This window comes from Sminthopsis crassicaudata, chromosome 2 (genome assembly GCF_048593235.1).
Source record: "Sminthopsis crassicaudata isolate SCR6 chromosome 2, ASM4859323v1, whole genome shotgun sequence".
Taxonomy (NCBI): Eukaryota; Metazoa; Chordata; class Mammalia; order Dasyuromorphia; family Dasyuridae; genus Sminthopsis; species Sminthopsis crassicaudata.
The window spans coordinates 531,399,061-531,420,583 of record NC_133618.1 but is presented as its reverse complement, the minus strand read 5'-3'; the positions used below and the strand labels follow the sequence as shown (position 1 = coordinate 531,420,583).

At 32.7% G+C, this 21,523-nt stretch overlaps 1 protein-coding gene across 10 annotated transcripts in view; it reads right to left on the bottom strand.

Annotated features, from left to right (window-relative positions):
• The window catches only part of RNF111 (ring finger protein 111), a 131,304-nt gene that overhangs the window by 75,365 nt on the left and 34,416 nt on the right, over window positions 1–21,523 (bottom strand). For 2 of the 10 annotated variants that reach the window (XM_074294647.1, XM_074294640.1), the window contains exon 1: window positions 6,583–6,971. The exons of 1 other annotated variant lie outside the window; for it this stretch is intronic. The gene's annotated coding sequence lies outside the window, so the exon portion shown is untranslated. Of the gene's footprint in view, window positions 1–4,644; window positions 4,779–5,939; window positions 6,009–6,202; window positions 6,476–6,582; window positions 6,972–21,523 lie in introns of those variants that run through there. 7 more of the 10 variants (XM_074294645.1, XM_074294648.1, XM_074294643.1 and 4 more) reach the window with 6 other exon arrangements.

The following is a 21,523-nucleotide window of genomic DNA, read 5'->3' as shown; positions in this document are numbered from 1 at the left end:
AATTTTAATAATTTAAATCTCATTCATTTAAGAAATACTTATTGGACATCTAGTAAATTCAAAGCAATATTTGTGTATACATATATTAAAAGAATTTTCTGTGTGCTACAAAATTCAACAAATACTGAACACTTAATTTTGTTAAACAAAATTGAAGTAAAGATAAAAAATTTAAATATCTGCAAATGAACAACAAATGACTGATCCTGAAGGACAAAATATGTGAAAGATGCAAACAGAAAGTTTAGTTAGCATGAAGTAAAAGAATATGACAAGAAGTAATAAGGTTTCATTTTGAGTACCATTTGAGAAATTATAAATGGCATCTATAGTGTCAGGGATAATTTACTTCATACAGCTAAGATGACTTCACTAAAGCAAAAATGTCTTTCACCTTACTGAAAATAAATAACTTGTTTTCTCAGTTTAACTTAGTATAATAAAAAAATTTAATATTGAAAAAAGCCTCTAAAAATTTTTTTTAAATTAAATCTTTGGCACAGTGGATAGACTCCTGGTTCTGGATTCAGGAGGACTTCAGTTCAAATCTAAACTCAGATACTTAGTACTTACTTGCTGTGTCTCTGGGCAAGACACTTAAATAACAAATAAATGGATGAATAAATAAAGGAAAAGTATCAAATTTTGGTTAAAAAAAATATTTGTTTTTAAAAAGTATTCTCAAGCCTCAAGGAACATATATTCTACTGGGAAGATACAACAGAGTCACAGCTAATCAAATACACAATTTCAAGGAGGATGGAGCAGTAACAACTAGAAAGAACAGAAATTTTTCCATAGTATATAGCACTTGAACAGAGCCTTTGAAAAGTTAAGGATTCTAAGAGTTGAGAAGGAAATAGATCAACTGTCAACCAATAAGCATGGATTTGAGCTCAAGACAAAAGCTTTCTGCCCTCTCGAAGCTTCCATTCTAATCCATGTTGAATGTCATTCTGTATAAAGGACAACAAAGGGAAATGGAATGTTCATTTAGAACAGTCCATAGGGCCTACTTGGTTAGAATACAGTATGTGTTGAGAGTGATATGAAAGAGTTGGAAAAGTAGATGAGTGAGATTGTAAAGAATTTCAAATTCTGAACTAGAGAATTTTTAATTTTATTGTATAAGCAATAAAGAGATACTGAAATTTTTCTGAATAAAAGATACATAGTCAAAACTCTTTTAAAAATATTCATTTGACACAGAAAAGTGATGCTATAAAGGTATAATCACAAGATGTGGAAACAGACAAGAAAAGCAAAGAGTAAATTTTTTAATCTAATTATGTAGAAAAATGATGCTATCCTCAAATATATTTATGTGTATGTAAATGTGCACATATACATATATATGTGCGTGTGTACATGTCTGAAAAAAATGGATCAGGAAGGGGAAGACTGAGCATCATTTTGGCCATAAAGATTTTGGAAATTTGATGCAAAATCAAGAGGAGATATCCAGCAGCCACTTGATATTTTGAGACTGGAGTTTCTGAGAAAGATTAGTACCAGATATATAGATTTGGAAGTTTATCTGTACAGAGATAATAACTGAACCCGTGAGAGCTGAGATTAAAGAGAATGAAAAGAAAGGGAATCCCTCATGTTTAAGGGGCAAGTAATGATGAACCAGAAAAGGAGAATAAAAAAAATCAATCAGACAAAAGGAGGCAGGGAAACAGAAGGAAAAGGAAAAGAGAAGATATAAGAATCAGGAGTTGATTATGTGTCAGTTACCACAAGGAAATCGAGCAATATGAAAATTGAGGAAAGACCATACCATTTAGTAGGAAAGAATTTAGTAGTTATTTTGGGGAGACAAATTTTAAAAATTTAAAACCTACAAGGACAGACAACATCTTTATTTTAGAGATGAATTAATTGAAATCCTAAAACATCAAACAATTTGTTCAGGGTCATTCAGCTAATTAAGAGATAGAGAGAAGACTAGAAATCAAATACTACTTTCCACCAGTCAAAAGTTCTATCATACATATAAATCCACAAAAAATATGAGAGTGGAATTGTACATTTTAATCCTCATAAACATGAGAGATGTTTTTCTATTAAGAACCATATGAAAGGGGAGAGAAGAAGAGAGCAGAACTGGCAAAGAATACAATTATGTTTTTAATCAAGCATAATGAAGGAAATAGTCTTAAATCCAACTTTCATGGTCTTGTGAATAAATCACTTCATGTTCTGAATTTGAGGTAAAAGGAAAAAATATATACACACTTAGAATGATCCACCAAATGCCTAGCAACAGGAAATTTCTTCTTTTACTTATATTGTCCACTATTGTTATCTCAAAATGGAGTGAAAGAGACCAAGGGATCTTGAAAGCTGTGAAGTTCTACATAGAAATTCTTCCAATACTATCTCAGCAAATCCTTTCAATTGAAGCCTAGCTAAGCTGGGTTAAAATTAAACATAGAAAGTTGGAGACCAAAGGATAAAATTTTCAGAAATACAAACTCACAAAACCTGGAGAGGCTGAGATCTGCACTGGAACAAGGAGGATCCAGAATGATGAAACCACAAAATAACCGATTGTTCATCTCACACTTTATATAATATTCAAATTAATCTGTGACTTCATCTATCTATATATTCTCTGATGAAGATCACAATCCATCTCTTCACAGAAGGGGGGCACTCTCTTGTTGGATTCTTATCCATACCTTCCTATAAAGTTGTTATTGGGGGGAGGGGAAGGAAGAAGGAGGTTTAAGCTGTTCATTGCCTGGTGTCATCACAATGTCAAGTGTTATCACATCTATCTTCTTTTTTCAAGTAACACATTTTCTTTTTACTGCATTAAAACTTATTTTTTTATTTAGCCAATGTCTGTAGAAATGAAATATATCTTTGGAATATGTAAATGAAATAATAATAGAATTAGAACAAACTTCCCTTAAATTTTAACTTTTAGACTAAAAATAATCATTTCTCGTTAAGTATGAAAATTGATTTATGAAAATTAATTGATTGGCAATTTATATTTTCTTCATACTCAAGTCTAATTTTTTATGTTCCCCAAATCCTAATACAGTAGGCTTAACTGAAAACCAAATGACCCTTCTCTTAGTGCAGGTTTCAATTCTAACTCATTTCATAACTGACTAGTACAAAAGACTGTAAAACCTTTTTAATTTACTATAAGCATTTTTCATAAGACTAATGTTTCTTGCTGTTAGCTTGCCCACCTCCTGGTGATTTTCTCATTATTTCATTCAGTATCTTACTCAGTCTTCTTCAGTTCACCATCTATATACTTACTTGGGAGTACAATTTCAAGTCATTATTCCATTGAACATGCATGCTAGTCTTCCAATTCATCAACCTCTTCAATTCCCATGTCATTGTTCTCTACCTCACCATCTCCAGAAATTCCACTGCCTTCATGATTTTGAACTCTGAAATTCCACCCTCTTATCACAACCTACTGCCAAACTTATTTTCCTTTAATGCTTTCCTCTTCCTCACACCTCCTAAACCTCTTTGCCTCACTGTGTTCTCCAATCTTTCCTCTCTCATCCCACATTCAGCTCTATCCTCACTTTCTTCCATTCATACACCCAACAACACGGTTGGCCAGTTAGTTCCCCATATACTGTTGTCTCTCCTCCAATTCTCTGCCAATCACTAAGGCAGGGTCAACCCTGCCATTGCTGTTTTCTGCTGTTCCTTTAGGGAACAGTGAAGGAAGTAACTTAGTCCTATTAAATGGGTACATCATAAATTCAAGTTAAGTAATTCCACCGCTACAAAGCAATACTTGTATTCTTCCCAGCCACCTTTGTGTCTTTTCCAAATTTTCAATTTTTCATTATTTTGAAACTTTTCCAAATCTCCTCCTCCAGGCCTTAAACACCACTCCACTGACAAAATTAAAGCTGTCAGAGGAACCCTCATCTTATTCTAGCCCACATTTCCAAAGTCCAATTGTCCTCACTCTATTTGGTTTAATCTCTAGGGATGAGGTGGACCCTACTACTTTACAATATTATTCTATTTATGCCCCTCATTTCATACTTCACTGTCTCTGAGGAATGGGCCACATCCATCATTCCTCTTTCATCTCCCCTACCTACCAAAGGAGATTGTATACAAATATAAGCTGAGGATTCCTCACATGCTTAAAAAAAAAAAATCTTCTTTGGCCCTGTTACTCTTACAAGCCATGGTTTTACATTTCCCCTCACTTTCACTGTCAAGCTCCTTTAGAGAGTTTATCCATAGTAACTGCCTTGACTTCCTCACTACTCACTTCTTAAAACTCTTTTTAATCATGCTTTCAAATTTACTACTCTGATAAAACTGCTTCTTCCAAGGTTACCTATCATCTTTAACTTCTACAGCAAATGGCCTATTTTGGGTCCTCATTCTCCCTAACTTGCTGATTACTTCCTCCTGCATAGTCTTCTCTGCTTTAAGTTGGCATTGTGTTCTCCTGGTTCTGCTCCCTGATAACCCCTGCTCCTATGAGATTATGATGTAATTATAGTATTAAGATCATTATTTTGAAATTTACCAAAATTTTTAGGTAATAATTTGAAAAAACTAGATAGCAACAATGGACAGTCATCAATTTGGATTCAGGAAGATCTGGGTTGGAATCTTGCCTTAGATACTTACCAAAGAGCTTTGTAACTGTAGGCAAGTCACTTAATCTTTCTTAGCCCAGTTTCTTCATCTGTAAAATGAAGGTACTGAATAGCTTCTAAGATCCTTTTAGCTCTAAATCCATTATCCCATGATGAGCACTTTTTAAAAAAAGAACATTAAGATATAATGAAAAGAGCACTGGATTTAGAATTGATAAACCTGGGTTTGTCCAGGTTCTATCACTTATTAGCTTTGTTACAACAGTCAAGTTTTTAAATATCTGTGTGTCACTTCTTCAACTACAAATGTAAACTAATAATATCTATACTACCTCTGAGGATTGATTAGATGTGTAAAGTAGAAACTCATTATAAACATTCTATATAAACACAATGCTACAAAAATTTGACAGTGAAGTACTGATTAACATTGAATTGTGTCAAATTGTTCATTAAAAAGAGTTTCACATTACCATTAGAAAATATTACAAATGTTTTCTTTTTTTTTTAATGTTGGCTAAGAAACTTATCTACTGAAATTTTTTTCCAAATTCTAAATTCTTCTCCAACAAAACTGGAGAAAATCAATCTACTGGTACCATTCTAGTTAATTCAAATTATTCCCTAAAATTTGATAAATCTCAAAGTTTTCATTTTAATACTATGACTATAAATTTTCAGATTCTGGAATGCAAAAATCAATTTGTTACTATTCAATGAATGTTTATTTACAATTAACTTAATATTTTGTGATTTCCTTTGTTGCCACTCTATAGAACACTTTTCTATTTTGACCCAGGAAAAAAAGGTGCCTGTTTAACTTAGCAAGGCAAAACAAAACTAGCATTAGTATGATCCAATGCAATATTAATAGTCAATTTTAAAACAATAAAAAACCAGAATGGAATGTTAATTTAGATGAGTCTTTTCAAGTTTCATATAGGTTAAATAAGAATCCTGATATAAAGAAATTAAGTATATAATACCCACCAAAAGGCAAAAGTTATCAGAAATATTCATAAGCTTCCTACATTATAATAACTCACGAAAATGGAGTATAATTGCAATATAATCAACAACTTACCTTAAATATACGTTCACTCACATTACACATACGCAAAAACACAGCAAATCTTTGAACAAAACAATCTATTTTCACCAAGCTATATATAAACACTAATTAGTTAAATGTACAGCCATACTGCCTAGGTGGCCGTCATAGTCGTAGTTGTTGTTATTGTTATCTTTAGGTGGGGGAGCTATAGTTCTTATATGAAATGTCCGTAAAAGGCTCGGCTAACCTATTTTAGAAAGATTGACACAAACCTTATTATCCTGCAGTTGAGAGTAGATATTCCCACTGCAGCAGCACTGCCACTGACTTTGGCAAAATTTCTAAGGACAATAACAGAAATATTATATTCATCTAAGTGACAGTCAACAACACATACATTTTATGCATCTACATTTCTGACAGAGTATAGCCTACATATTCCCTTGGATTTCAGAAAAAGGCACCCCTATCTAAGCAAAAGGTTATATTAATGTAACCTCTTCCAAATCCCTCCCCAGCCTCCAAACGCGGTTACCTTCATAAGGCCATTGTCAAATTGTACTCGCACGCCTCAAACCTCCATCCACATCCAAGTCTTAAGGGAGACCCGAAAATGTAAGCTAAATCCCCTCCCCCACTACCCCTTACTCTAGGGTGTGGGTGTGTCTGTGGATAGCTCTAGTTTTCCACAAAGTCCAATGCAATCTTGTCCAAAGACTCAGACCCCAGCTCCTTCCCGGCCCCAAGATAACCCGCCAGTAGCAGACGACCCCAGCCATCCCGGGCCGCAACCCTTCCTCTTTCTCCCCTCCCAGCCGGCCCCTCCCCCGCCGTGCGCACGCGCGTCCTGCGGTCCCTCCCTCTCTCTTTCCTCCCCCTTCGCCCTCTTTCCTCCCTCCCCCCCGCCCCTCTCACCTTAGGCACTGGCCACCCCCTTACCCTGGGTCCGGGGAATCACCGGCCCATGAGGGAGAACAGGGTATGGAAAGGGGGCGTTGGCAACCAAGAATTCGCGCTGCTCCCCTTCGCCCCACAGGCCCCGACGGTCCCGAGCAGTGTCTGTCACTGGCACTTCCCCGAGACGAGCCGGGAAGAGGCGCTGTACAGGGCCAGCCCAGCAAGCCCAGCCTGGCTCGGCGCAGAGTCCCGAGCTCGATCCCACAGCCGCCTGAGATCGTTTCTGTCTTGGACTGCGCAGTCCGTGCACGGCGCCGCGCCGCGCCGTGCCACCACCACCACCGCCACCGCCACCGCCACCGCCACCGCCACTGCTGCCGCCGCCTCAGCCAATCCCTCCCCCCACTATAGCCAGCGCGACACTTAAGCAAGTTTTCGACAATCCGGAAAGCGAGGACGGAAAAGGCTTTCCCTCCTCCCACTCCCTCAGCAGGGATGAATTTCCTTCTACGCTTGCGCGAACTCCTACTCATCCTACCCTTCCGCCCCGCCCCCCACCTCCCATCTTTCCGCACACTTATCATTTCCAAAGCTCTTTTAAGATTTTTTTTCCTTCGGTAATACTAACGATTTCTTTACTTTGTTAATTTTATAACTAAAAACCACAGTCATAGAATGTTTCTTGCATAATGACAATGGCAAATTCATTAAAAACATGTTTAATACTAAAATATTTTTTATTAAAATTTCCATTGCATAAATTAATAATTTTTAAAAATCTTCTTGATGACATATGCTAATTTACACGACCGCTCTTAAGGTGCGTTTGCCAATGGTGTAGTAGAGACAACTAGTAATTTTTGAAACTGAGGCAAGGACCACAAAGCAGAAAAGACTTCACCTCGGAGGGGAACAGTATGCAAGAAGACAGGTCTCGAATTGTAAGGGTGCTGAAAAGACTGATCAATTTAACCACACACACCCCCAGAAGGAAACAATTTGGTAGCTTCCTATTTTTGATAATACAATCCACTCTGCAAGTCTGCCAAAATGGCTGCCCTGCTATTCCTCAAACAGGAAATTTTATCTCCCATAACAAGGCTTTTGCACTGTTTCTCATGCTAGTATCAGTCTTTCTTAAATAAATTAGCTTCGCCTTCCATGGACATATCATATGAGAAGTATAGTTTCCCCCTCCCTCCCACAACCCAATAAACATTTCATTTAACTTACTAGTGTTTATAGCTTAGTATACAATTTATTTATATACACTAAGATTCTATGTGTAATATGAGTAAATATATATTTGAAATTTTTCTTCCTTTTGCCTTGGAATTCTTAATTTCCTTCATATTACTCTAATATTACTACCTATATAAGGCCTCTCCTGATACTTCCAGCTGCTAGTGCTTCTCCTGTCCCAAATTAGTTTTTACTTATTAAGTACTTATCCATGTGTGCATGTCTCTCTATTATAGCCTGTAAGCTCTTTAGGATAGAGACTTGCTTTTTTTTTTTCTTTTCTTTTTTTTTTTTTTAATCTTTGTGTTTCCATTTCTTAGCACAGTACTGGGTGTTGTGTAGAATGTAATTATCTCACTATGTGATGTACAGTTTTTTGCATTTGACCTCTCAAATTAGACGATAAGGATATTTGTGTCCTTTGCATATAGCACAGTATCTGGCACAGAGAAAATACATAATAACATGCCTGACTGACATTGATTGATTTCTAGATACTAAGCTCAGTTGTTTCTTCACAATGAACACTGTGAATGAAGCCTTGTTACTTAGAAGTGGTAAGCCCTCCAGCAAACAGAATAATGTTTAGAGGAATGGGAGTAAAAGATTTAGTTTCCAACCAAAAAATCAAGAGAGGTAGAAGAAAAACTAAGAAATGAAGGAATAGAAATGTAGGAGAATTATAGGAGAGAAATCAACAGCTTGGAAAAGGAAGCACAAAAATTGGCTTAAAACAGTTACTCTATAAAAATAAATTGGCAAAATAGAAAAGAAATTCATTGAAGAAAACAATTCCTTTAAAAGTAAAATTGGCTAAATGGAAATGGAGGTTAAAAAAATAACTGAAAAAAATTATTCATTAAAAATAGAATTGGACAGGGAGGAACTAATAATTCCATGAGACATCAAGTATTTAAGTCCTAATTGGAAAAACAACAAACTTGGAAAATAGATAAGAAGAGATAATTTAAGAATTATTGAACTGCCTGAAGGCCATGATCAAAAAAAAAAAAAAAAAAAAGAGAGAGAGAGAGAGAGAGAGAGAGCACGCACTAGGACATCTTTCAAGAAATCATCAAGGAAAACTGCTATCATATACTAGAAGCAGGGGGTAAAATTGTCATTAAAATAATCCATCACTTTCAGAAAAAACCCAAAAATGGAAACTTCAAACATATTGGAGCTAAATTCCACAATTATGTCAAGGAGAAAATACTGCAAAGCAAGCAGAAAGACAATTGATACAAAAAGCATCAAGGAACCACAGTCAGGAATACCCAGTTTCTACATTAAAGGATCAGAGGGCCTGAAATATAATATTCTGGAAGGCAAAGAATCTTGTACTAAATCAAAGAAATTAACTACCCAGAAAATTTAAGCATAATCTTTCAGGGTAAAAAAAGACAGACATTCAATGAAATAGGAGACTTTCAATGATTTATAATGAAAAGACCTAAACTAAAGAGAAAATTTGTTCTTCAAATATAAGACCCAAGAGAAGCATAAGAAGGTAAACAAGAAAAAAAATGTTGAAGATTAAATTGTTTACATCCTTACATGGGAAAGATGATATTTATAACTCTTGAAAATAATATCTTTGTTAGAGCAATTAGAAGAGGTATACAGAGATGTAATCATATAAAAAAGAAATCAAGGGTTGGAAAAAGGATTATATTAGGAAAAGACAAAAGGGGAGGTGAAATGAGGTAAATTGCATCTCATGAAGAGGCAAAAGAGACTTAGAGAAAGTTATTACAATAGGAGGAAAGAAAGAAAAAGGATGAGCATTGTTTGAACCTTAATTTCGTTGAATTTGGCTAAAAAAAAGGAATAATACACACTTAGTTGAGAATAGAAATTCATCTTATGGAGGCAGCTAAAAGGTATACTAGATAGAGCACCTCCTCTGAAGTCAAGAGCCTAAGTTCAAATCCAGCCTCAGACACTTAATATTTCCTTAGCTGTGTGACCCTGGCCAAATCACTTAACCCCAATTGCCTCAGCATTTAAAAAAAAAAAAAAAAAAAAAAAAAAAGTTATCTTACATTGTAGAGGGAAAACAGGAAACAAAAGAAGGGTTTATAGAAGGAATGATAGATTGGGGAAAATGGGGATTGGAAGGGAAACATTGATGAGGAGGGAAAGAATGAAAAGAGAGAAATGTGATGGAGGAAAATACACAGTTGGATGAATGTGAATGAGATGAACTCTTCCAAAAAACAGAAATGGTTAACAAAGTGTATTAAAATCCAGAATCCTTCAGCATGTTGTTTACAAGAAATACATTTGAAGTAGAAAGATACACATAGAATAAAGGTAAAAGGCTGGAGCAGAATATAGTATACTTCAGCTGAAATTAAAAAAAAAAAAAAAAAGCATAGAAATCCTAATCTCAGACAAAGCAAAAGCAAAAATAGATCTAATTAAAATAATTAAGGAAAAAAAATTACATCTTGGTAAAGGGTGCCATGGACAAAGAAGCAGTATTCAACACTAAACATGTATGTGTACCAAGTGATATAGTATCCAAATTCTTACAGGAGAAATTAAGTGAATTATTAGAACTAAATAAAAAACTAAACTATATCAGTGGGGGATCATAATCTCCCGCTCTAAGAAATAAAACTAACCATAAAATAAAAAAAGGAAGAAGTTTAAAAAGTGAATATAGTTTTAGAAAATTTAGATGTGATAAGACTTCTGAAAAATCTGAATGGGGATAGAAGGGAGTATACCTTTTTTTTCTCAGCATTACATAGTATCTACCCAAAAAAATGACCGTATATTGGAAAATAAAAACCTCACAATTAAGTGTAGAAAAGTAGAAATATTAAATGCATCCATTTCAGATAATAATGCAATGAAAATTACATGCAATAAAGGACCATAAAAACAGAGCAAAAATTAGAAACTAAATCATCTCATCCTATGGAATGAGGGGCAAAACAACAAATCAGAAATAATAATTTCATCCAAGAAAATGACAATGATAGGAAAACATAATAAAACTTATGGGATGCAGTCAAAGCAAGTTATTAGGAAAAATTTTTATATATCTCAGTGCTTACATGAATAAAATAGAGAAAGAGCAGAAAATGTATTGGGCCTGCAACTAAAAAAGCTGGAAAAATAACAAATTTAAACTCCCAATTAAATAACAACTTAGAAATTCTGAAAATTAGAAGGAAAATTTAAAGTAAGAAAACTATTTAACTAATAAATAAAATTAAGAGTTAGTTTTATGAAAAAAAAAACAATAAAATATATCAATAAATATTTAGTTAATTTGATTAGAAGGAAAGAAAAAAAATCAAATTCCCAATATCAAAAATGAAAAGAGTGAATTTACAACCAATGAAGAGGAAATTAAAACAATAATTAGGATTTATTTTGCTTAACTATGTGCCAATAAATCTGACAATCTAATTGAAATGGATGAATATTTACAAAAATATAAATTTCCCAGATTAATATTAGTGGAAATAAAATATTTAAATAACCCCATTTAAAAAAAAAAAAAAGAAGAGAAATTGATTAAGTCATCAATGAACTCTCTAAGGAAAAAAAAAATCTCCAGGACTACATGAATTTTCAAATGAATTCTACCAGATACTTAAAGAATAATGAATTCCATTATCATATAAACTATTTGGAAAAATAGGGGAAGGAGTCCTACCAAATTCCTTTTATAAGATAGATATGGTGATGATACCTAAACTAGGAAGAGGCAAAACAGAGAAGAAAATCAGACTATTTCCCTAATGAATATTGATGCTAAAAATCTTAAATAAAGTATTAGCAAAGAAATTACAGCAACTTATCATAAGGATAATACACTATGACTAAGTAGTATTTATACCATAAATGCAGGACTGATTCAATCAATATCAGAAAAACTATCAGTATAATTGACCATATCGATAAGGAGACTAACAGAAATCATATAATTATTTCAATAGATGAAGAAAAAGCTTTTGACAAAATATAAGACTCATTCCTCTAAAAATTACTAGGAGCACAGGAAAATATGGAGTTTCCCTTAAAATGATAAGCACCAAAAAAATCCAGCCATTCTGGAGAGCAATTTGGAACTATGCCCAAAAAGTTATCAAACTGTGCATACCCTTTTGACCCAGCATTGCTGTTATTGGGCTTATATCCCAAAGAAATACTAAAGAGCGGAAAGGGACCTGTATGTGCCAAAATGTTTGTGGCAGCTCTTTTTGTAGTAGCTAGAAACTGGAAGATGAATGGATGTCCATCAATTGGAGAATGGTTGGGTAAATTATGGTATATGAAGGTTATGGAATATTATTGCTCTGTAAGAAATGACCAGCAGGAGGAATACAGAGAGGCTTGGAGAGACTTATATCAACTGATGCTGAGTGAAATGAATAGAACCAGAAGATATCTGTACACTTCAATGTTGTATGAAGATTTATTCTGATGGAAGTGGATATCTTCAACATAAAGAAGATCCAACTCACTTCCAGTTGATCAATGGTGGACAGAAATAACTACATCCAGAGAAGGAACACTGGGAAGTGAATGTATTGTTAGCACTACTGTCTATCTACCCAGGTTACTTATACCTTTGGAATCTAATACTTAATGTGCAACAAGAAAATGGTATTTACACACATATATTGTATCTGGGTTATATTGTAACATATGTAAAATGTATGGGATTGCCTGTCATTGGGGGGAGGAAGTGGAGGGAGGGAGGGGATAATTTGGAAAAATGAATACAAGGGATAATATTATTTTAAAAAATTACTCATGCATATATACTGTGGAAAAAAATTCTAAATAAAAAAAAATGATAAGCACCATCTCTCTAAAACCATCAGTAAGCATTATACATAATGGATGATTAGGTAGATGCATTACCAATATGACTAGAAACAAAGTTGCACATTGTCACCTCTATTATTCAGTATAGAAATGTTAATGTTAGCAATAAGAGAAGAAGAGAAACTGAAGGAATTAGAGTAGGTAATGAGGAAATAAAACTATCAGTCTTTGCAGATGATATGATGATATACTTAGAGAATCAACTAAAAATTTAACTACTTGAAATAATGGACTTTAGAAAAATTGTAGGATATAAAATAAATTCACATAAATCATCACCATTTGTACATATTACCAACAAAATCCAGCAGCAAGACATAGAAAAAGAAATACCATTTAAAATGATTGAAGATAAAAAAATATTTAGGAGTTTACTTGTCAAGGCAAAACCAAGAATTATATGAACACAATTATGAAATACATTTCACACAAATGAACTTAGACCTAAACAACTGGAAAAATATCAAGTGCTCATGGTAGGCCAAGCACATATAATAAAAATTACAATTCTACCTAAATCTATTTATTGTTAGTGCCATACCAATCAAACTGCCAAGAAATTACTTTATGGAACTAGAAAAAGAATTAAAAAAATTAATCTGGAAGAACAAAAGTTTGAAATGGGTTCATGACTTAGACATAAATGCTGATACTATAAGCAAATTAGGAAAACAAGGGATAGTCAACTCTCAGATCTGTAGAGAAGTAAGGAAATTATGGCTAAAGAAGAACTAGAGAATGTTATATAAAATGCAAAATAAATAATTTTGATTTCATTAAATTAAAAAGGTTTTGTCCATACAAAACCAATATAGCCAAGACTAGAAGAAAAGCCAAAAGCTTTTTTATATCCAGTGATTCTGATAAAGTCCTCATTTCTAAAACATATAGAAAATTGATTCAAATACAAGCCATTCCTCAACTGATAAATGCTCAAAGGATATGAACAGAGACATTTCAGATGAAGAAATTAAAGTCATTTTTAGTCACATGAAAAAAATGCTCTAGAATATACTGAAAGAAAAGGAAAGGAAAAAGTGTAATGATGCAAAATATGTATCATAAAAAAAGAGGCAAGAAAAAGCTTTTATAGTGGAAGGGAAGAAGAGGAGGACAGGGAGAGTGAATCTTACTCTTATAAGAATTGGATCAAATAGGAAATAACATGCATATTCAATAGGGGTTTAGAAATGTATCTTATCTTGCAGGAAAATTAGAAGGGGAAATGGGATATGGGAGGGAGGAGCACGGTGATAAAACAGAGGCCATATTGGCTGAAGAAGTGGTCACTAGCAAAACATTTTTGAGGAGGGACAGGGTGAAAGGAAAGAAAATAAATGGAGGGGAAATACAATTAGCAATAGTAATTGTAAAAAAAATTTCGAAGCAAGTTTCCCTGATGGAATATTATTGTTCTTTGGAAAATGATGAGCAGGATTCTCTCGGAAAAAAAAATTTGGAAAGTCCTCCATAAAAAAAGTGAAATATACTGTACAAATAACTTTGTTATTCTCAAACACTCTGAAGAATTTATGATGAAAAATCCTATCCATACCCAGAGAAGGAACTGATCAAATCTGAATATATATTGAAACATTCTCTATTATTCTCTTTATTTTTAGTTTAATTTTTCTTGAGGGCTTTTTACTTTAATTAGGGTGGGAGATCTATGTTTTCTTTTACAACTTGACTTTTATGGTCACTTCATATACACTTCACATGTGGTTTCTTAATTGTGGGTGGGGATAAGGAAGAGAACCTAAAATTCAAAAATCTTAAAAACAAATATTAAAAAATATTTTTAAATTGTTTTGAATGTAACTGAAGAAAATATTAAATAAATTTGTTAAAATTTAAAAAGAAAGAAAAAAGCTCTAAATCACTATTGATTAGAAAAATGCAAATTAAGATAACTTTGAGGTACCACTTCATATCTCTCAGATTGGCTAAGATGACAGGAAAAATCATGAGGGGATGTGGAAAACTAGGATATTAAGGTATTGCTGGTAGAGTTGTGAAATAATACAGCCATTCTAAAGAGAAATTTGGAATTATGCCCAAAGTGTTATCAAAGTGTGCATACCCTTTGATTCAGCAGTGCCACCACTAGGTCAATATTCCAAAAGAAATCATAAAAGAGGGGAAAGGATCCAAATTTGTACAAAAATGTTTATAGGAGCCCTTTTTGAAGTGGCAAGGAACTGGAAATTAAGTGGATACTCATAAGTTAAGAAATGGTTGAATAATGATATATGAATATAATGGAATATTATTCTATAAGAAATGATCAGAGGCTGATTTTAGAAAAAGCTGGACTTACATGAACTGTTGTTGAGTAAAGTGAGAAGAATAAAGAAAACATTGTACACAGCAACAAGATTATGTGATGATCAATTGTGATAGACTTGGTTCTTCTCAACAATGAAGTGATTCAAGGACATGCCAATAGACTTGAAATGGAAAATGCCATCCACATTCAGAGAGAGAACTATGGAGAATGAATGTGCATCAAAGTATAGTATTTTTACCTTTATTTGTTTGTTTAACTTGCTTTTTTTTTTCTTATGTTTTTTTTCCCTTTTGATGTGATTTTTCTTGCACAATATCACAAATACGGAAATATGTTAAAAGAATTGAACATATTTAATCTATATCAGATTGCTTGCTGTCTTCGGGAAGGGGGAGTTAAGGGAAGGAGGAAGAAAAATCTGGAACACAAAGTCTCAAAAAAATGAATACTTTTCATGAAAGAAATGCATGTTTTTAGAAACATAAATACTATTGGAAAAATGTTTGTAGCAGCTCTTTTTGTAGTGGCAAATAATTGGAAAATGAGTGGATGTCCATCAAGAGAAGAATGGCTGAATAAGTTATTGCATATGGAAATAATAAAATATGATTGTTCTATAGGAAATGATGAGTAGGCTGATTTCTAAAAAGCCTGAAAAGATCATGAACATTGTTTTTCATTTGCTTTGTTTTTTTCTTTCTCGTGGTTTTTACCTTTTATTCTGATTTTTTTTCCCAACATGACTTATATGGAAATATGTTAAAAATGAATGTACATGTATGACCTATATGGGGAGGAGAGAGTTAAGGAAAGGAGGAAGAAAAAAGTTTGAAACTCAAAATCTTACAAAAATGAAAGTTGAAAACCATCTTTACATGTAATTGGAAAAATAACACTATTAAAATAAAATTAAATATTAAAAAAAAGATGAACAGACTGATTTCAGAAAAGCCTAGTAAGACTTATGAGAACTGATGCTGAGCAGAATCAGGAGAACATTGTACACAGTAACAATAAAATTGTGTGAGGATCCACTGGAATAAACTTAGCTCTTCTCAGCAAAAAAGTAATTCAAGACAATTCTTATAGACAGGATGGAAACTGCCATCGATACAGACTGAATGCAGATCAAAGAATACTATTTTTACTTTTGTTGTTTTTTCTTTCTTGTGTTTTTTCTCTTTTGTTCTGATTTTTCTTTCACAACATGACTAATAAGGAAATATTTTAAAATTAAAAATAATTGTGCATGTAAAACCTTTATCAGATTGCTTAGTGTCTTGTTGAGGGAGAAAGGGAGCAATGGAGGAAAAAAATTGCTACTTAAAATCTTACAAAAATAAATGATGAAAGCTAACCTTTCACATATGTAATTGGAGAAAATAAAATACTAATAAATGGAGGGGAAAAGTTTGTCATTTTGTATAGGATGACACATACATACATACACTTGTATTTACATATATTTGTGTCTATAATGAAAACAAGGATTTCCAAGAATTTCTGATAAAAAGGATAGAAGTCAGTGGACATTATGAAATAGAAGCATAGGAATCAAAAGAAAGAAAATTTCAGTCAGCTAGGAAGAATTATTTGGGATGACTTGTTTACGTGTAAATAAGAGGATAAGCAAAAAAAGCCTTTCCAGAAATCTAACATTTTCCTGGATAATAGAGAAAGGTAAATAAAACAGGGAGAGGTGCTAGAGGCAGTGTTGGTTTTTGTTTTTGTTTTTGTTTTGTTTTTTCTGTTTTGATGTTCTTAAAAAAAAGAAATAGGGAGAGGAAACTAATGGAGAAAAAGAAAGGAGCTAGTACAGGCAAGAGAACAGTCATAAGCAAAAGAAATTCCAACGTTGAAGGAGGTTTTAAAACATTAGGGAAAAAAAAGTAAAAACCTGGGATCAGAAACAGAGCAAAGGAAGAGAAGAGGGGAGACTGTGCAAAAAAAAGGCCAGTTTATATATTATAAATTGTAGACAAAATCCCTCTCTCTTATCATGTCTTATTTGTAAATAAGAGGATAGAAGAAAGGAGAGAAAAAGTACAAGAAAATAAGATATCCATAATGGTAAACTTCAATGGAATTAACTCATGCATAAAACATAAGAGTATGTTGTTAATATGTTGCATCCAACAATGTTGTTTATAAGAAACATACTTGAAACAAATAATAATATGGAGTAGCAATGATGATTTCAAATATAGAAGAGAAAATACATTCAACTTAAAGGAATCATAGAGAATCTATCAATATTTAATATATAGGTATCAAATAGCATAGCATATCTAAATACTTAAATGAAAAGTTAATTGAATTTCAAAGAGAAATAGAGAATAAAATCATATAGTGGAATACCTCAAACTATCCCCTTCAGATCTAGACAAATCTAAACAAAAGATAAGCAAGAGAGAAGATAAGGTTATAAATAGAACTTTTAAAAAATTAAAAATGTTAGATCTTTGGCAATTGCTGAATGGTAATAAAAAGAATTTATTATATATTTCTCAGAAATCTATGGAATGTTTATTAAAAACATTATATTTTAGGATATAAAGACCATCAAAAGATGCAATAAAAATACTGTAAATACTTTATTTTTTCCCCTGAATACTATTTTATTTTTCCAATTATATGTAAAGATAATTTTCAACATTCACCTTTGTGAGATTCTGAGTCCCAAATTTTTTCCCCCGCTGTTCCCTCCCTACTCCCTTCCCCAGCAAACAATCTGATATGTTATATATGTATACTCATTTAACATTTCCACTCTTTCTGTTAGTATTTGCTTGTGTTTTTGTTTTTTCTTTTCAAGTTATTTTTACCTTCTTTCTAAATCCGATCTTTCTTGTGAAACAAAATAATTGTATAAATATGTATGCATATATTGTATTGAACATATACTTTAACATATTTAACATGTATGGGACTACCCGCCATCTAGGGGAGGGGGTGGAGGGAAAAAGGAGAAAAGTTGGAACAGAAGTTTTTACTAGGGTCAATGTTGAAAAATTACCCATGCATATGTTTTGTATATAAAAAGCTATAATAAAAACAAAAAATATATATATTTGTGAAAGAAAAATCACAATAAAAGGGGAAAAATATGAGAAAGAAAAAGCAAACAAAAAATGTGGAAATGGTATGCCTTGATCCACATTCGGTCTCCATTGTCCTTTCTTGGGATGTGGATAGCATTTTTCATCCCAAGTCTATTGGGATTGTCTTGTGTCACTGTATTGCTGAGAAAATCTAACTCTGATCATCACATAATCTTGCTGTTAGTATTATATAAGTTATTTAGAGATCACACAATGGTATAAAAATTATATTCAATAAAAGCCTTTTGAAAAAACCATTTACAAGTAAGTGGAGAAAGACTTGAGGTAGAAAATGCCAATCATATCCAGAAAGGAGACCGAATGTGGATCAAAGCATAGTATTTTTGATGTTTTGTTTATTTTTTTCTTTTATCATGTTTATTTTTCTTTTGGTCTGATTTTTCTTACGCAACATGACAAATACGGAAATATGTTTAAAAGGATAGTACATATTTAATCTTGCTGTCTTGAGGAGAGGAGAGGTAAGGGAAGGAGGGAAAAAAAATTGGGAGACAAAGTTTTACAAAAATAAACATTGAGAACTTTCTTTACATGTAATTGGAAAAATAAAATACTATTGAGGAAAAAAAGTAAATGAAGATTTAGAAATTTAATTCTAAAGTACAGTCAAAAGACAAATTACAAAAACTAGGAAAAATCTTATCATAGGAAATGACAATAGTCAAATATAATACACCAAAACTTATAGGGTTCAACTGAAGCAGTTTTTAGAGAAGATTCATATCTATAGAAAAACTAAATTAATGAACTAGACACAAAACAATAACAATAAAAACCAGCATTAATAACAAATAAAAAATTCCCAAATAAAAAAACAAAACTGAAATTCTGGTAGATAAAAAGAAGGGACTAATAAAATTAAAAAAATATATATTGAATTGACAAAATTAGGAACTAGTTTTTTGAAAAAACAAACACTAAACACCACATACCAAGATAAGATCAAAATAGGTCCATGATTTAGGCATAAAGAATGAGATAATAAATAGATTAGAGAAACAGAAAATAGTCTACCTCTCAGACCTGTGGAGGAGGAAGGAATTTATGACCAGAGGAGAACTAGAGATCATTATTGATCACAAAATAGAAGATTTTGATTACATCAAACTAAAAAGTTTCTGTACAAACAATACTAATGCAAACAAGATTAGAAGGGAAGTAACAAATTGGGAAAATATTTTTAAAATTAAAGGTTCTGACAAAGGTCTCATTTCCAAAATATATAGAGAACTGACCCTAATTTATAAGAAATCAAACCATTCTCCAATTGATAAATGGTCAAAGGATATGAACAGACAATTCTCAGATGATGAAATTGAAACTATATCCACTCATATGAAAGAGTGTTCCAAATCACTACTGATCAGGGAAATGCAAATTAAGACAACTCTGAGATACCACTACACACCTATCAGATTGGCTAAATAATGATGAATGTTGGAGGGGATGTGGGAAAACTGGGACACTGATACATTGTTGGTGGAGTTGTGAAAGAATCCAGCCATTCTGAAGAGCAATTTGGAACTATGCCCAAAAAGTTATCAAACTGTGCATACCCTTTTGACCCAGCATTGCTGTTATTGGGCTTATATCCCAAAGAAATACTAAAGAGCGGAAAGGGACCTGTATGTGCCAAAATGTTTGTGGCAGCTCTTTTTGTAGTAGCTAGAAACTGGAAGATGAATGGATGTCCATCAATTGGAGAATGGTTGGGTAAATTATGGTATATGAAGGTTATGGAATATTATTGCTCTGTAAGAAATGACCAGCAGGAGGAATACAGAGAGGCTTGGAGAGACTTATATCAACTGATGCTGAGTGAAATGAATAGAACCAGAAGATATCTGTACACTTCAATGTTGTATGAAGATTTATTCTGATGGAAGTGGATATCTTCAACATAAAGAAGATCCAACTCACTTCCAGTTGATCAATGATGGACAGAAATAACTACACCCAGAGAAGGAACACTGGGAAGCGAATGTAAATTGTTAGCACTACTGTCTATCTACCCAGGTTACTTATACCTTTGGAATCTAATACTTAATGTGCAACAAGAAAATGGTATTTACACACATATATTGTATCTGGGTTATATTGTAACATATGTAAAATGTATGGGATTGCCTGTCATGGGGGGGGGAGGAAGTGGAGGGAAGGGGGGAATAATTTGGAAAAATGAATACAAGGGATAATATTATAAAAAAAATTTACGCATGCATATATACTGTGGAAAAAATTCTAAATAAACTTTAAAAAAAGAAAAAACAAACACTAAAAGATTAATAGTTAGCCACTCTGATTTTTAAATTATTTTTAATTACATGTAAATGCAATTTCTAACAAATCTTTTTTTTTAATTTGAGTTCCAAATTCTCTCTCCCTCACCCTGAGAAGGCAAGCAATTTGTTGTAGATTATACATGTGCACTCACATAAAATACATTTCCATATTAGCCATGTTCAAAAAAAAAAAACTAAAGAAAAATACAATTTAAAAAAGGAAAAAGCATGCTTCAATCTTCATACCTCACTAAGCTTCTAGATACTCAAATCCTAAATTCCAAACTAGCTTCCTGTTTTTTAATATAATATAACCAGGTTTATCAATCAATCCTAATACTTCTTGCTATAGCTAATTGGTATTTGTTGAATGGAGATCCTAGGTCCTGTGTATACCTAATTCTTATCTGATAGATATCCTTAATTACATTGGACATGGCACTACATTACATTACTGCATTTTCCTTGCACTTTATTTCTTTATAAGTGGAATAGTTAGAGATTCAAGATAATAATTTATGTATCTCATATGGTTAATACCAGAACTTGTTCAGAAAAAATGAATGCATGAGTATCCAGAGTACAGAGTTTTATAAAGGAAACTGCCAAGTTGCATCTGCCAGTGATAATCAGAAATGGAGGGGGGAAAAAACATAAAATATGCAACTGATTAAATTACATGGAAATTTTTTTTAAAAGATATATGACAATGACATATCTAGAACAGTACTTCAATATCTGGCACATTCTGGACCTTAAATACATTTTAATGATATGATAGAATGATAAAACACAAGTGAGCATTCTCATTATGTACTTATCTGATAATAAATTAATTGATTTTTTTTTTATTTAACAATTTTCTGGCAGCTTTGCTTTATTCCAAAATAAATAATCCTTTAAAAATTATGATATACACATTTGTTTAGAGGAAAAAAAAAGGCTAAGTGGGGTAGGGTGATTAAAATTTTTTTCTTTACAAAGGCATCATTGAAACTTTTTTAAAAATCCTACTTCTTAATTATTTTTAAAAAGTTCATGACTTACATGAACTGATGCTAAGTGAAACAAGTAGAACCAACAGAACATCGGACAGAATAACAACAAGATTATGTGATAATCAATTATGATGGCCTTAGCTGTTTTCAACAATGAGGTGATTCAAGATA